Source organism: Pectinophora gossypiella, chromosome 19 (assembly GCF_024362695.1).
Source record: "Pectinophora gossypiella chromosome 19, ilPecGoss1.1, whole genome shotgun sequence".
Classification (NCBI taxonomy): Eukaryota; Metazoa; Arthropoda; class Insecta; order Lepidoptera; family Gelechiidae; genus Pectinophora; species Pectinophora gossypiella.
In genome coordinates this window covers 2121931-2138956 of record NC_065422.1, presented here as the reverse complement: position 1 = coordinate 2138956, position 17026 = coordinate 2121931, and the positions used below count along the sequence as shown (strand labels likewise).

General features: G+C 38.6%; 2 protein-coding genes across 2 annotated transcripts in view; both read left to right on the top strand.

The window, feature by feature from the left end:
* Positions 1 to 17026, top strand: part of LOC126375478 (NEDD8 ultimate buster 1-like) — a 78150-nt gene that overhangs the window by 30854 nt on the left and 30270 nt on the right. The gene's annotated exons all lie outside the window — the stretch shown is intronic.
* The window catches only part of LOC126375439 (uncharacterized), a 119459-nt gene continuing 106663 nt past the window's right edge, over positions 4231 to 17026 (top strand). The window contains exon 1 of the mRNA XM_050022355.1: positions 4231 to 4393. The gene's annotated coding sequence lies outside the window, so the exon portion shown is untranslated. The remainder of the gene's footprint in view (positions 4394 to 17026) is intronic.

Genomic DNA, 17026 nt, shown 5'->3' with positions numbered 1-17026 from the left:
TATGGATGGATAGGGAGATCGGGCCTTAAACCACCACGCGGGCCCAGTGCGGATTGGTGGTTATTAACGACTTCTAATGCAGCCGGGACCAACGGCTTAACGTGCCTTCCGAAGCACGGAGGAGCTCGAGATGAAAACTTTTTTTTTGTGGTCACCCATCCTATGATCGGCCTTTGCGAAAGTTGCTTAACTTCAACAATCGCAGACCGAGTGCGTTTACCGCTGCGCCACCGAGCTCCTCCAGGATTATATTATTATCATTATTTAATTAGATCAGTCTTTCTGTACTGGACTGGGAGGGGGAAAAAAATAGAAAATACCTGAACAATAGGTACCTAACACATTGTTTTAAGTTTACGCGGTTATTATCATAATTAAAACACATAATAACGGGTTCTTACCGCGTTTAAAGCAGGGATATGAGACTATGAAAAGAAAATTATGGATCTACCTACTCCACTCCAATCTCATCATCAGCCCCCGACGGTTATTCCTCGGTTATGTATTATGGTAAAATTATTATCGCTACATTTAAGTATATCTTCGAGAAACAGACACGTTAGGAAAAAACTGTAAACATCCATATTCATTGTTTAGGTACTTAAGTATATCTATTACCGATGTCTCGAGATATCAACTCTTTTTAGAAAGTATTTTTAAGTCTAATATAATATTTCGTTACATAATAATTGGGTTAAGTCGGGGGTTTTGAGTTATTTTATTCTTTTTCGACGAGATTTTTACCGTCGTGGGTTTTTTCAAAATTTTTAATTTTGCTTAATTTTTTCGATAAACACATTGGAATTTATGTACACAGTGTGTATGAAACCCTTAATTGGAAAGGTTATTAAAGGAGATCATCGGATTTCGACCCAGAAATGTAACGATCTTAAAAAAATAATTCTGCTATATTCCGTTAGATCTAACTAATGGTCATACAAGTTTGGTGTCATAGTAAAAAATCGACACATTTTTTTTCTCTGGCCGGCACTTTCAAATCTGGACCGTCCAAAGTATGGAAAGCCGATGATCTCCTTTTCTATTATTAGTCGAGTAAATACTCGACAAAATTATGGGAACCCAGTGATTCGCCCAACAATAAGAATTAAAAATAATTTGTAATAAAATGTATTTACTAAAAATACAAAAAAAGACACCCCAAAAAGTGTAAAAAAAGGATCACATATCCTCTGAAACGTGAGTACCGAGAGAGCCGACCTAGAGTGGAATAAGGACTGTCCCGTGATTTTGAGTGCAATAAACTGTTTGTTATTATCCTTTCTGTTTACGTATTCCATAAATAGGAAAGGTCGATGAAAAAAATTACATGAATCGGACAACACCTAAAACGCCTGATCATTTCTTAATGCAATAGCAATAAATCCCAACTACCGATTTAAGTACGTAGTCGTTACATAAGTCATGAGGGGCCTATGGCGGCTCAGTAATAACCCTGACACCAAGGTTGATGGGGTTGATAATTCACCTCACAATCCACACGATAGAAGAAGATAACTTGCATAAAATGCATTTTTCAATTCAATTCAAATTCTTAATTCAGACAACTAGGCCCATACAATTCATTACATAATATTTACAATTCATTACATAATTTTTAAGTCCTCTTTTTGACGCATGAAAAATAAATTGGTGTCCATTTTAGTTAAGCTTTTTTCCTTGTAAATGTATATGTGCAATAAAGTAAATAATCGTTTACTTGTTTGTTAGACGCCATCTTAAAAACAATCTACTTATTTAGTAGTTTTTAAGTGCAAATTTTAGCTTTTAGTACCTACCTGCTGATGAGATGTTTTTGCTGTTTATAGGTACAGTCATGATCAATATAATGTACCCACTTTAGGACTCTGTCGCACTAACATATTTGACATTCAGTGAGACTTACAGTTCAATTTGTCAAAAAAGTTAATGTGACATGGTACCAAAGTGTATACAAATTAATGCTCGTGACCGTACAAGGGTGACGTCCGTAGGTGTTCAGGTTTAACCGGATTTACCGCCAAATTTTATACTTAGTCAGGTACCATCAACTTCACATATCATTGCCTTATACGTAGTGAAGACATAGTACCTACGCTTAGAAAAATCACTTTCGGATGTGTGATTTTCTTCAACAAAGCCCCGATTTTGTACAGAGTGTTAGTGACATCGTAACGAAAACTTTGATGGGTGATTCCGACAGTAATTATGAGTTAATATCAAGCGGAATTTTCCGTCGCAAAAGTATGCAACTGAAAATAATTAAAAGAATCGTTAAAATTTTCATGAATTTCCCGAGAGGAAATTCCACTTGTTATCAACTCAGAATTATGGTCTGAATCATCCCCCTCAGTATTCGTTACGGTGTCATTAACACCCATACGCACCTGTACGGCTACTGTAAGTACTTGTGCTTACACCCCGTAAGTGACATCGTAACGAATACTGAGGGGGATGATTCAGCTCATTATTCTGAGTTAATATCAAGTGGAATATAACATCGCAAAAGTATAGAATAAAAAAAAATAACAAAATAATAAATAATAATAATTGGGTTCGTAAGATTCAGAATACTTACGCGCCTAGTTGGACGTGACGAAGTTACGCATGTTTCTAATTATGCGTCAAATTGTATTATTATAGAAAATTGTGACCTGTAATAAAAATAAAATAAATAAATTGTTTGTTGTTTGTATTAATTAAAAAAAAAACATGAATTTTGCAACGGAAAATTCCACTTGATATTAACTCAGAATCATGTTCTGAATCATCCCCCTCAGTATTCGTTACGATGTCACTAACAGCCCGTATTATATCATAATCACACATAAACTCGTGTCCTTGAGGTGGGCAGAGAAGACTCCCATCTTCCTGGAATACCTACTATAGTCAGGACAGGCTGTTAAAATAGCGAGCTAATCAAGCAGAAAACCGCTCGCTTCGTAAGCAGGATTAAGAATGGCGTTGGCGGTATTCTAAATAATCCAGCTGACGTAGTTGTCTGCATATTTAATGAATTAGCATACCTACTTACTAAGTAAGTATTGCAACACTTTGATGAGCCTTTATAGTTCTACTCATACTACCTATATGTATATTTTTTAATGAAAAGTCTAGAACACAGACGAGTAGCTTGTCTATGTGTTTTTATATATATAACAAACATATATTTATTTAAAAATAAATAAATTTTTATTATAAAATTTCATTTCACTTTATCAAATCAAATCAAATATACTTTATTGCACAAAACTAAAATTAATTTACTAATCTATTATATTATTTAATTTTTAAGTTAAATATTTATATATATTGTAACCCTAGGAAGCAGCGTGGTCACTCCCAACATGAGCATATTAAATTGCTTACTGGGAGGTCCACAACTTCGATATTGTAAAATACTGGAGAAAAATAAAATTATTTTTATTTAATTTTTTTTATTTATAGGATATTCGGTGAGTGTGCAGGAACTTCACGAGTTAATTCCACCCCCTCCACTCCATTCTACGGACAACTAGACGTCGCCAGGCATTTCATCCTTATATTGCGCATATACCACTAATCCGCACTAAACGTTTTGCCTCTTCCTTTTTGATGCGAACGGCAAAGGACTGGAACTGTCCGCCGTCATCTGTTTTTCCAACTCGTTATAATCGGAAAGTCTTCAAGGCGAGAGTGATTAGGCATTAGCTAGGTAAGCACGATCCACCTTAGACCACATTGTCGCTTACCATCAGGTAAAACGCGCAAACGCACGCGCAACGGCTTAGCGTGCCTTCCGAAGCACGGATCATCTTACTTTCGGCAATCTGGAGATCAGCCAGTAGTGTCCTCACCAAACTAGGGACCACAAAGTGATTTGTCTCCACCGGGATTCGAACCCGGGACCTCAGGATCGTGAGCACACCGCTCAGCCACTGGACCACGCGGGCCGTATCATATGGGTATCGACCCCCTGACTCCAGGGTTGGAGAGGTCAGTCATTAATCTCATAACTCACACGAGTCAAGAAGATCACTCCGTCTTGGGACTTCGTATCAAAATGGCTGCATGTTATATTCTGATTACTTGTGCCCCTATCCACCCCGTTAGGGATTACGGGCATGAGTATGTATGGTTGTATTATGTGGTGATTATACCATCTACTGCGAAATCACTTTAATTGATGCGTTTGCGCCAGTCTTCGAGTTCGAATTTCGAACGGACGTCAGTATCAATTGAACATTGAAAGGGGACGCACGTGTCAAGCGGGCTTTCGCAACTTCGCGCGAGTTATAGTGCGTGCTTTTTATTAAATAATAAAAGAAAAACAATATTATTATTAGTGGAAATATAATAGTGATTTAATAACGTGAAGTGATAATACCTGAGGTGTTTCTCAAAGGATTTTTGAAGTGTAAGTTTGATTTTTAATAATTGTTTTGTTTTGTTTGTTCCATTCCAGTTGTTGTTGGACTTTGTCTTTTAAAAAAAAGATGAATGGTTAAGGTTTTTATTTAAAAATCGTTTGTTCGGTCTTCTGTTTATAAAATCCCTTTCAGGTCGTGTCTTACCCAATAGAATTACCTACTTACATGATGTTAATTAAAAAAATAAACAGCCTGTTGGTATGTAGGAACCTACCTATACTTAACATGGTTTTCGTCAATAGTAACCCTGATACTAGGGTTGATGGGGTTGGTAATCCACCTCACAACCCACACGACAGAAGAAGAGTGGATATACTTATCGTCAGTGTCTATCCGAGGGTTGTAGCTGATGGTTTATATAATATAGCATAAACTGCCTATATACGTCCCACTGCTGGGCACAGGCCTCCCCTCAATCAACCGGAGGGGGTACGGAGCATACTCCACCACGCTGCTCCAATGCGGGTTGGTGGAGGTGTTTTTACGGCTAATAGCCGGGACCAACATCTTACTTTTTCGGAATCAGGTGATTCAAGCCTGAAAAGTCCTTAACAAACAAAGGACAGTCTCACAAAGTGATTTTGACAATGTCCCCATTGGGAATCGAACCCGGACCTCCAGATCGTGAGCCTAACACTCTAACCACTAGACCACGGAGGCTGTCAACATGGATGGTTTATAAACATTAAAATTCACTGTTATTTTATTGTTACAATACTGAGTCAGTTATACAGTTTCGCGGATTGGTAATTTATAAACTATTTAACATCTTCATAATATTTAGACATACGAATACCATGATGAGAAGTAACGTAGTATAGTAAAATACTAAGTATATTTTAATTCTGTCGGGTTATTGGCCAATATAAAAATATGGGAGGGTTTTATTCGTGCCTAAAATTGACGTGTGTTCCATAAATTTTATGCCTGTCGATTTATTTATTTTTTTATTAAATCTTTATACTAAATATACAATTTATCAATGCCCTGCAAAACTGTTTAGACAGTTTGTCGAGGAGCTCGGTGGCGCAGCGGTAAACGCGCTCGGTCTGCGATTGTTGAAGTTAAGCAACTTTGACATTTGATGGGTGACCACAAAAAAAAAGTTTTCATCTCGGCCTCCTCCGTGCTTCGGTGGCACGTTAAGCCGTTGGTCCCGGCTGCATTACCAGTCGTTAATAACCATCAATCCGCACTGGGCCCGCGTGATGGTTTAAGGCCCGATCTCCCTATCCATCCATAGGGAAGGCCCGTGCCCCAGCAGTGGGGACGTTAATGGGCTGATGATGACTAAATATACAATTTATCAATGCCCTGCAAAACTGTTTAGACAGTTTGTCTGCAGGAAAGAGTCTCTAGTAATAACACGTACAGATGTATAACAGTTATTTTTACGTATATTACCCGTCTCTTGCGTTTTCGGCGGATAAGAAAATGACAAGTATAACTTAAAATAAAATTAGATGTTGTCTACAGGAATCGGCACCAATATTCTTAAATTGCATAACATAGACTTGCGCCTGCGCCTTTTAAGCCTATACAAAGTGTGACTGAGAAGAAACAAAGGTTTTTTTTCGCAGATAATATCACTGAGGTCGTGAGAATAATTAACATGTGTGTATACTTACTTAATTAGTGGTGTTGTATGTAATTGATAATACCGTCTATACAGGTGTTAGTGTCACTAAAGAATACTGAGGGGGATAATTCAGACCATGATTGTAAGTTAATATCAAGTGGAATTTCCCCTCGAAAATCCATGTTTTTTTTTGTGTCTTATATTATTTTCAAATCTATACTTCGACCTCCTCTACCACCTGCGTGGTCCAGTGGTTGAGCGTTGGGCTCACGATCCGGATGTCGTGGATTCGATTCCCGGTGGGGGCATATCACAAAAATTACCTTGTGGTAATTTGCCTAGGACATTACAGGCTGATCACCTGATTGCCCGAAAGTAAGATGATCCGTGCTTCGGAAGGCACGTTAAGCCGTTGGTCCCGGTTACTACTTACTGATGTAAGTAAGTAGTCGTTACATGAGCTATGTCAGGGGCCTTTGGCGGCTCAATAGTAACCCTGACACCAGGGTTGATGAGGTTGGTACTCCACCTCACAACCCACACGATAGAAGAAGAATTGTATACTTTTGACACCAGGGCTGATGAGGTCGGTCATTAATCTCACAATCAAAACGGCCATAAAAGAAGAAAAGGAGGAAGAAAAAGAAGGAAGGTGGCAAGCCACCAAGCAAGTGGAATTCCGCGGCCTTTGCCTACCGCAATGTCAAATAGGGGTGATATAATTAACTAAGAATACTTACTATTCCCTGAAGACGTGTAGCTCTGCCTACCCAGAAGAGAATCGCGGGCGTGAGGTATGCATATGCATGTATAAACATCATGACTTTGACATTTGACTTTGGTAAATACAAGGAAAAGATCTTTGACATCCCAGACCGTCCTTCGGCGAAGCCATAATTTAGTACTTTTATTTTGTTTTGATTATTTAAATGATAAAAAGCCTGGCCCTATAAGTAGGTACATATATCATAAATGGCGTCGCGGTAAACGCGCTCGGTCTGCGATTGTTGAAGTTAAGCAACTTTCGCAAAGGCCGGTCAAAGGATAGGTGATCACAAAAAAAAAATTCATCTCGAGCTCCTCCGTGCTTCGGAAGGCACGTTAAGCCGTTGGTCCCGGCTGCATTAGCAGTCGTTAATAACCATCAATCCGCTCTGGGCCCGCGTGATGGTTTAAGGCCCGATCTCCCTATCCATCCATAGGAAAGGCCCGTGCGCCAGCAGTGGGGCTGCTTAATGGGCTGATGATGATATTATACATACAATATCACGCCTATTTCCCGTTGGGGTAGGCAGGGACTACGGAATTCCTACTAGGATCTCGTTTAACTCTCTCAATCCCGAAGCATATTATGATGAGATGTCATTCGCGATTGGGCGAATCTTGAGTCCTTGAGTTATACTTTTTGTTTTGATTGTGCTGATTTCCAAAGAAAACTTATATATTTAGTTAGAAATATTGAAGAATCAAGATTTTTGTTTTCTTTCAAAACCTCACTATCTTTTTTTTTGACGTGTATTATTGTAGATTTGCCGCAGATGGCATTAACTACTTGGCCGGAAAATCTCACTATCACAACAAGCAGTTTTCATAGCCTTTTTATGAACTAGACGAGATCTCGAAAATTTCTCGAAATTGATATTTCCTATCCCGCGGGATCTCGAATTGGGGATTGCATCCCAACGATCCTGACACACCACTTTCTCTTCTTCCCTCATCAATGACTTCATGCATCCTCGCCGGTTTAGAGCAACAGCAACACATTTCATTAATAAATAATAGTAATTTATTCATGTTGTAATGCTGAGAGAGGCTTTATTCTTTATTCTTTATTGGTGCAATCATGTGTACAAAGGTTCTTAAAATAATTATTTAGCACTTACAACATGACACCCCGTCGGGGCACTGCAAATTTTCTTTCTTTGATATATCAAAAAAAAAATAATAGAAATAAAAATAGAAGTAACTCAATAATACAATATAAAATACAACAACAGCATCAGACATGATAACAAAGAGCATTTTAACTTAATTAAATGAATTTGTGGATCAAAATAATTATTTCGATTCTAAAAAAACCTGCAGATTATAATATTTTTTATTAATTAGGTAAGTTTTCAATTTTTGCACGAAGTCATTATATTTACTAATATCCGATATTTCTTTTGGAAGCTTATTATATATTTTTATCGCCATAATATGTGCATTCTTACTGTATAACTTCATATTTACTCTGGGAAGTATTAGTTTATCTGTACGTCGAGTCGTGCGCATGAAGCGATCATTATTGGATTTATGGAATAAGTGTTCGTTTTGCCGGACAAATTTTGAAATTTCTAAAATGTATATACCCGTTAGTGTAAGAATTTTTAGTTTTTGGAAATAGGGTCTGCACGTATCAGTCTGTTTTATACTTATTAAAATTCTAATGCATTTCTTTTGCAATAGAAATAAGTCTTCCGTGTCCGTGCTATTTCCCCAAAGGATGATAGCATACTGCAACCAGGAATGTGCATACGCATAATAGGCCTGCAAGGCGGTTTTTAGGTCAGTGGTCCGCTTGAGTTCATAAAGGGCATACGTAAAGCTCGATAATTTTTTGCCCAGCAGTGGGATACTTTAGGCTAGATAAGATAAGAATTTTTAGAGGTACATCCATCGTAAGATGAACTAAGTATCCACACCTAATCAAATTTTCTGTTAGACCAAAGTGATAGGTGGCCGCGAATTAGGCTGAATCAAAAAGTAATTGTAAATGGACGGACTTCGATCAATATATTTTTATTTTATTATTTCATTTCACAGTTTATTGTTTATAGAAACAAAACACATTCAGACAACATAATATATTTATATCCTTGGTAATTATATTTTAATTATGTTTTCGTACTTAAGTATCCAAAAGAGCAGAAAACACATTTGTAAACTTTATTTCTTATATTATATTTTATAATATTATTTTGCTGTTCATATTCTGTCGTTTAATTATAGTGTTACCTTGCTTGAAGGCTAGGTAAATTATGCACAGACATTAGTAGTTAAAATTCTGTGAATTTGAAAACGTACGTAAATATAATGATAATTTCATATTCATTTGTTGCTATTGAACCGCCTTGACATGGCTAATGTAACGACTACATACTTACTAATGTAGGTATATCATGTCATCATCATCAGCCCATTAACGTCCCCACTGCTGGGGCACGGGCCTTCCCTGTGGACGGATAGGGAGAACGGGCCTTAAACCATCACGCGGGCCCAGTGCGGATTGATGGTTATTAACGACTGCTAATGCAGCCGGGACCAACGGCTTAACATGCCTTCCGAAGCACGGAGGAGCTCGAGATGAAAACTTTTTTATTTTTGTGGTCACCATAGGACCGGCCTTTGCGAAAGTTGCTTAACTTCAACAATCGCAGACCAAGCGCGTTAACCGCTGCGCCACCGAGCTCCTCATGGTATATCATGTGATTTCCAGTAATTCCAGGATTTGTGCCCGGTTAATGGCAATAAGCTCGCCTCATATTACATGGGATTTAAATAAAGCTAGCTGTATAAGTATACAGGGTGTTAGTGACATCGTAACAAATACTGAGGGGAATGATTCAGACCATGATTCTGAGTTGATATCAAGTGGAATTTTCCGTCGGAAAAGTATGGAACTGAAAATAATTAAAAATAACACTATAACTTGGCATTAATTTTCCGACGGAAAATTCCACTTGATGTTAACTCAGAATCACGGTCTGAATCATCCCCTCCTCAGTATTCGTTACGATGTCACTTAACACGCTGTATATACCCACGAATTGTAGCGTGGACAGCGACTCCCCGCACGGCGACTGCTTGACAGAGTATATTACCCTAACCGGGCACAAATCTAGAAACCCCGTGATATCAAGTATCGATGAGTGATTTCAAAGTCGAATTCAATTTTCTATATAAAATGAAATAAAGTTGTCTTTTTTCGTCGAAACGAATCATTTCATCATGGGATTGTTGTTAATTTGTTAAATTAACTTATTTGCCTCTATTAGTCATTATTTCGTCTGAAACACAGGCTCAGCCTTTTTCAGACACCAGTAACCTACCTTGTATCTTCATCATCATCTACTAGCATTGTCCCGTTTTCCACAGGGTCCGGTTACCTAACCTGAATATTTGGTAGGTCCGGTTTTTTACAAAGCGACTGCATGTCTGACCTTCTAACTCGCGAAGGGAAAACCAGCCCAATACAATCCCCTACCTACTTTGTACCTTAATACTACATATAAGCTATATATATAAGCTCACGGCTGTACCCCAATTGGGGTAGTCAGAGGTAGATCCATCGCAAGATGAACTAAGTACCAACACCTTATCGAGCTTTCTGTTAGACTAACAACGTGATAGGCAGTGAGCCGTATCGTCTTATTTCGAATGTTAATAATTCAAATAACATTAATTATTATTTAGTCTTTTTATTTACTTTATTTGTATTGCTCTATTGATATTATTATTAACTAGCGACCCGCCCCGGCTTCGCTCGGGCGCAATGCTGAATAAAAATGAAATTATTTACGACATCACATTAAAACCCTTAAAAATAAGAGTATTTTTCCACTATTTAATGGATGTTATTATACATATAAACCTTCCTCGTGAATCACTCTATCTATTAAAAAAAACCGCATCAAAATTCGTTGCGTAGTTTTAAAGATTTAAGCGTACATAGGGATATAGGGACAGAAAAAGCGACTTTGTTTTGTACTATGTAGCGATGACCGTATTCCTGGAGGTGGAGGCCTGGAGACCTTTAACACAGGGTATCCTAGTTTGGGCTCCAGCCTCTACAAATATTATAATGTTCATGTTATAAAATAATTATAAATTAGCATCATCTCAGGCCTTTCCATCTTTATCAGATGATTCAAACAGCGTTTCTGAGGCGACACAGAAGTGAGAGAGCCGATTTACCACCTGTACCATCTAATAACCCTCAACTACAATGCCAGTCGTGCGGCCGCTACTGTCGCTCTCGCATTGGACTTTACAGTCATTTTAAAAGCTGCCACGGAAACGCTGTATAAATTAGCATAAGAACAATGTTATTTGCAGAGGAAATAAATACTGTAGAAAGAAAGAAAGAAACGTTTATTATAAAGGGACACCACAGTTACAATATAAAACAAATATATAATTTAAAACACGGAGTAACACACAACTTACAATCAAACAAAACACATTCATAATAAAAACAACATACTCGAGAAATACAAATAATTGAGTGTATGGACTGGTCAACGATGGTGGTGGTGTCCACCTTTCTTACTAGTATATGTATACACTTTGGTACCATGTTACATTAACTTTTTTGACAAATTGAACTGTAAGTCTCACTAAATGTCAAATATGTTAGTGCGACAGAGTCCTAAAGTGGGTACATTATATTGCTCATGTCTGAACAATGAGAACTTGTCAAAAATCATTAACCAGTTTTAGAAGGTTAGGTTAGGTTAGCAAGTTCCCGCTCAGTTCAATGCTCCGTGTTACTGGCGAAAACTACAAAAAACATACAAATTTTCCTTGTAAATCTTAAAAGTATTAGGTAAAAATGAATAAATAGGTAGGTACCTACTTTATAACCATAATTAATAAACATATCGTCACGTTACAGTGGAAAGTGAGCGCATTTGAAAAATCACATGTTGATATATTTTTTTTCAACAGGACAAAAAAAATCCGTGCTTCGGAGGGCACGTTAAGTGTCTAGTCGTTACAAGAGCCAAGCTAAACACTTTTGGTGGCTCAATAGTAACCCTCACGCCAGCCGTCGCGGCACGGCGCGGCTAGACCAATCTTCTCTCGTGTGGGTCGTGAGGTGGATTATCAACGTCATCTACCCTGGTGTCAAGGTTACTATTGAGCCGCCAAAGGCCCCTGACATGGCTCATGTAACGACTACTTACTTACATCAGTAAGTAGTAACCGGGACCAACGGCTTAACGTGCCTTCCGAAGCACGGATCTTTTTACTTTTTAGACAATCAGGTGATCAGCCTGTAATGTCCTAACCAAACTAGGGATCACAAAGTGATTTTTGTGATTTGTCCCAACCCGGGACCTCCGGATCGTGAGCACAACGCTCAACCACTGGACCACGGAGGCAGTCACCAAGCATATCAAGTGAAATCCTCAATGTGACAACAGCCACCATTGATAGAGTGCACAACTCAGGATATGTAGAAACTTGAAAAACCAATCCGTTTTAAGAGTTCGCTTACTAATCGCATACGACCACAGCTCTATCTTCTTAACGTGTGTTACTAGTCTGCTTACCCCGGTGGGTAGCAGGCGTGAGTTTATGTATGTATCACTATGTCTAATACCTACTTACCTATTGTATTCAAGTAGTTATTTATATAAACAAGTTGTTTTCTTATTAAATGTACCTACATTTTTTTTGTGAATAAGACGATTTCGGAAAAATATCTTATTTTTCTTGTATTTTAGTTATAAATACGTACATAAACTTAAACAGCCTATATACTGCTGAGCACAGGCCTTCCCTCAATTAACCGGAGGGGGGGTATGGAGCATACTCCACCACGCTGCACCACTGAGGGTTAGTGGAGGTGTTTTTACGGCTAATAGCCGGGACCAACGGCTTAACGTGCCCTCCGAAGCACGGAATCATCTTATTTTTTCAGAAAATTAGGTGATTCAAGCCTGTAAAGTCCTTACCAAACAAAAGGCAGTCTCAAAAAGTGATTTCGACAATGTCCCCATCGGGAATCGAACCCGGACCTCCAGATCGAATAATAACTTATTTTTATTTAATGTTCATTATGTTTACTAAGTAACATGTTTAATTAATCTGACCACTGTGATAATAAATAACTAATTACTAGTCACCTTGTCTCTTAATTACTTAAAATTCACTTTTAAAAATAACAAGTTTTGAGGAAAACCCAAGATTTTAAAAACTTACCTGCCAGGCTGTTAACTTTTTAAATACACACGTTACTTACCTGGCTCATCATTTCCCTAGCGTTTTTCACAGGGTCCGTTTACCCAACCTGAAGATTTGACAGGTCCGGTTTTTCACAGAAGCTACTGCCAGTCTGGCTTTCGAACTCGCGGAGGGAGAACCAGCCTAATAGAGGTTAGGTCACATACTTCCGAAACGCATTTCTCGGGAATGCGGGTGTCTTCACGATGTTTTCTTTCACCGCTGAGAACGTGATAATCATTTATGATCCGAACATGAATTCGATAAAAAAAATCTTAAATCATTGGTTTAGGCCTGTGCTCCGATTCTTATTGGAATTAGGTACATAGGTAAAAAAAAATCTTTAGGTAAAACCTACGACACACATGTCATTTACAACATTAAAATATACACAAATTAATATTTAGTTGGAAATCATAAAGGTACCATTGATACCTATATGGGTGCCGCAGCTCACCAAAAAAGGCCAGGGTTCAGTGAAAATTTACCCAGAGGGCAACACAGAACAGAGCAGGGCAGAGGGGGGAGGTAGGGTACATAAACTCAACCCCCCACGGAGTCTCCAGCCACGAGTTTTTTTATTCGCCCTCAATCCAACATGAAATCATTTTTAGAATGACAGCAGGACAGAGATGTACAGAGACATGTCTCCCTCCCTTTTTCGCACTTACAATATACAGACTGATACGAAAGAGACGACTAATAAATATATCTAATCATGTTAAAAGGTTTAACGTTTTTGACTTGATGATTTGGCGTCATCAAACCGCAAGCCGCAGAAATCATCAACACTTTTACTAAGTGAAATCCCACGATTATTGTTATGAAATTATAGGAAGCTATGGGCCTCAGTAAGAAACAGTGCCTTAAAAGAGAGATGTGATGTGTGTTGCTTCTAAGCTGTTCTGGGAGCAAATAAAAAATATAGAACACGTTCAGCTGCTTGTCTTCCCGGGCATGTCGTAAAAACCGACAGAGGGATTGTGTCCTCTAACGTGATGGACTAATGTTATGGGCGATAGGATGATCCCTTATCACCATAAGGTTCATCATATCCATCTTAGGATTTCGTATCAACAGTGACTGCAAGTTGTCTTTGATTACTTGTGGCTCTGCCCATTAGGGATTACGGGCGTGAGTTTATGTATGTATGTGATGTAAAAGATGATATAGTAACCAAGGTTGAGAAGGGAATGTTAAGATGGTTTGGACTTTGGACTCGTAGATGAAGGATAAAATAGGACTAGGTACGCCAGCGGTCGAATAGAAAGCGGTCAGCTGTTAGACTGGACAGAGGGCTGGCAGAGGAAGACCTAGAAGAACGTATATATAGACCAAATTGGGGATGCCCTTAGAAAAGGTTTAGTACGATTTACTCTGAACCGGCGTGCGTGTATGAAACGATTGATGAATGTGGAGCAAGAGAAGTGTGTCTGGATCTAAGTAAATGTATTTCCATCTTCTTCTATCTGGTGTCAGGGTTATTGTTGAGCCGCCAAAGGATCCTAACATGGCTCATGTAACGATTACTCACTTACATCAGTAAACAGTAACCGGGACCAACGGCTTAACGTACCTTCCGAAGCGCGGATCATCTTACTTTCGGACAATCAGGTGATCAGCCTGTAATGTCCTAACCAAACTAGGGATTACAAAGTGATTTTCGTGATATGTCCCCACCGGGATTTGAACCCGGGATCTCCCGGGACGCTCAAACCACTGGACCACAGAGGCCGTTAAGATTTAATTCCATAGTTTCTCCTTAATCAGACGACGCCCTGACCCCAACTGCCCAGTTGGGTCCAGGCCTCTTTTGTACCGGGTGTGAGCCCACAGCGCTACCCATTAGTCCGGTCAATTAGTTAATACCATCTTGGATTTTCATTTATGAATACGCCTTACACCTTAATCTAAAGACAATTCTAAAGAGAAGCAGATTTACTGAGAAACAATTCATGTAATCAAGCCATTATAAAGATCTGAGATGAATGACGTCACTTAATTAATACTCTATTGGCTGACAACCAAGGTTGTTTGGTGGTTGTAATGTCTAGCGGTAAGAGCAGACCAGTTTCCAACTACGAACGACCTCCGTGGTCCAGTGGTTTGAGCGTTGGACTCACGATCCGGAGCACCGGGTTCGAATCCCGGTGGGGACATAACATATCACAAAAATCACTTTGTGATCCCTACTTTGGTTAGGACATTACTGGTTGATTACCTGATTGTCCGAAAGCAAGATGTTCCGTGCTTCTCAAGGCACGTTTAGCCGTTGGTCCCGGTTGTTAGATACTACTTTTTTTTTTTATTTATTTAAACTTATACAAACTTCAACACACACTTCAATTCGTGGTCGACGATTTCCCTCATTCAAAGCTTATCGCCATCGACCCACGAGGGTCGATTAACTCTTTTAAATATTTTCCGGGTGAGAGCCCTCATCGCTCCCCATTTGTCCGACCAAGTACAATAAGTCATGTCAAAAAGAAATACGGTTGTGCCGGGCGTTTCTGAACGCGGCCTTACTATGAAATTTGTACGAAAAAGCACACTGTTTTTTTTTGACGTGACTTATTGTAGATTAGCATTAACTACTTGGCCGGACAAATGGGGAGCGCTGAAGGCGCTCACCCGGTACAACGTTTAAGACAACAGGCCTGAGGGTGCCCAGCTGGGCGCGAACCTCGGCTCAGGGCGTCGTCTGAGAGGAAGAATATTTGAAAGGATTAATCGACCCTAGAGGGTCGATAGCGATAAGAGACGTCATTGAAAAACAATGGATAAAACATGCACAGGACCGGAAAGTATGACGTATAAGAGAGGATTGGGTGGATACAGGCTGAGTAGATAGGTATTTAATCAATTCGTCACTTTAACAAGAATGCGCCTAGAAAAACATTTCATATTTCAATAATCTCAATATAATATTTGTTAAGGTGCTAATTCTGGTGAACTATTTTTTTTAATTAAGTTTGAGCGATTTAAAACTGATGCTGTCCTTTACTTACAATAAGTACAAGACAGAGATAGAGCTAGTTTTGGAACTGGCAAAGTAAATTAAAATTCACTTCACTTTGTGATCCCTAGTTCGGTTAGGTCTTTACAGGCTAATCACCTGATTGTCCGAAAGTAATATGATCCGTGCTTACAGGCACGTTAAGCCGTTGGTTCCGGTTACTATTTACTGATGTAAGTACGTAGTCGTTAATAAGAGTCATTTCAGGGGCCTATGGCAGCTCAATAATAACCCTGACACCAGGGTTCCACGAATCCACCTCACGACTCACACGATAGAAAAAGAATTAGTGAAGAAGTTAGTGAAAAGAAGTTAGTGATTATTTAGAAGATATGAATGCATGGGATTAACTGTCTGAGAACTGATATTAGGCAGCTAAATTAATCAATTGTATACCAATATTTTATGTTTATTTTTATTTTTAAAGAACGTCTAGGGCCCTGTGCCGAGGTTTTTCTTGCAGCTTCTTTTCCCCGGCTATACAGGTTGTGAGAAGCTGCAGTAGTTTTAGGCGGATAAGACGTTCGTTATGTAAAAATTGACGATTCAAAGTGTAACTATGTTACCTACTGAATAAAGATATTTTTGAATTTGAATTTAGTTTAAGAATCGAGAACTTTCCAGAATCGGCGCGATTATTAGCATAAAATAATAGTTGTTGGCGTCCTGAAGTGTGACCATGTAGTAAGTACAGTCATGAGCAATATTATGTACCCACTTTAGGACTCTGTCGCACTAACATATTTGACATTTAGTGAGACTTACAGTTCAATTTGTCAAAAAAGTTAATGCGACATGGTACCAAAGTGTATACATATTAATGCTCGTGACCGTACAAATAAATTGACAGTCAACACACACATTTGTGTAAATGTACACTTGTAATTCCCACTGAACAATTCTTACAACTGTTTTCGATGTTTATTTTAATACCTACTTATCAATGTAGCATACATAATATTTAAACAATTTTTGTTTTTATAGCACTAACCCGTGCTTAGGGAGACTCACAAAGAGAAAAATATAAAGTAATGG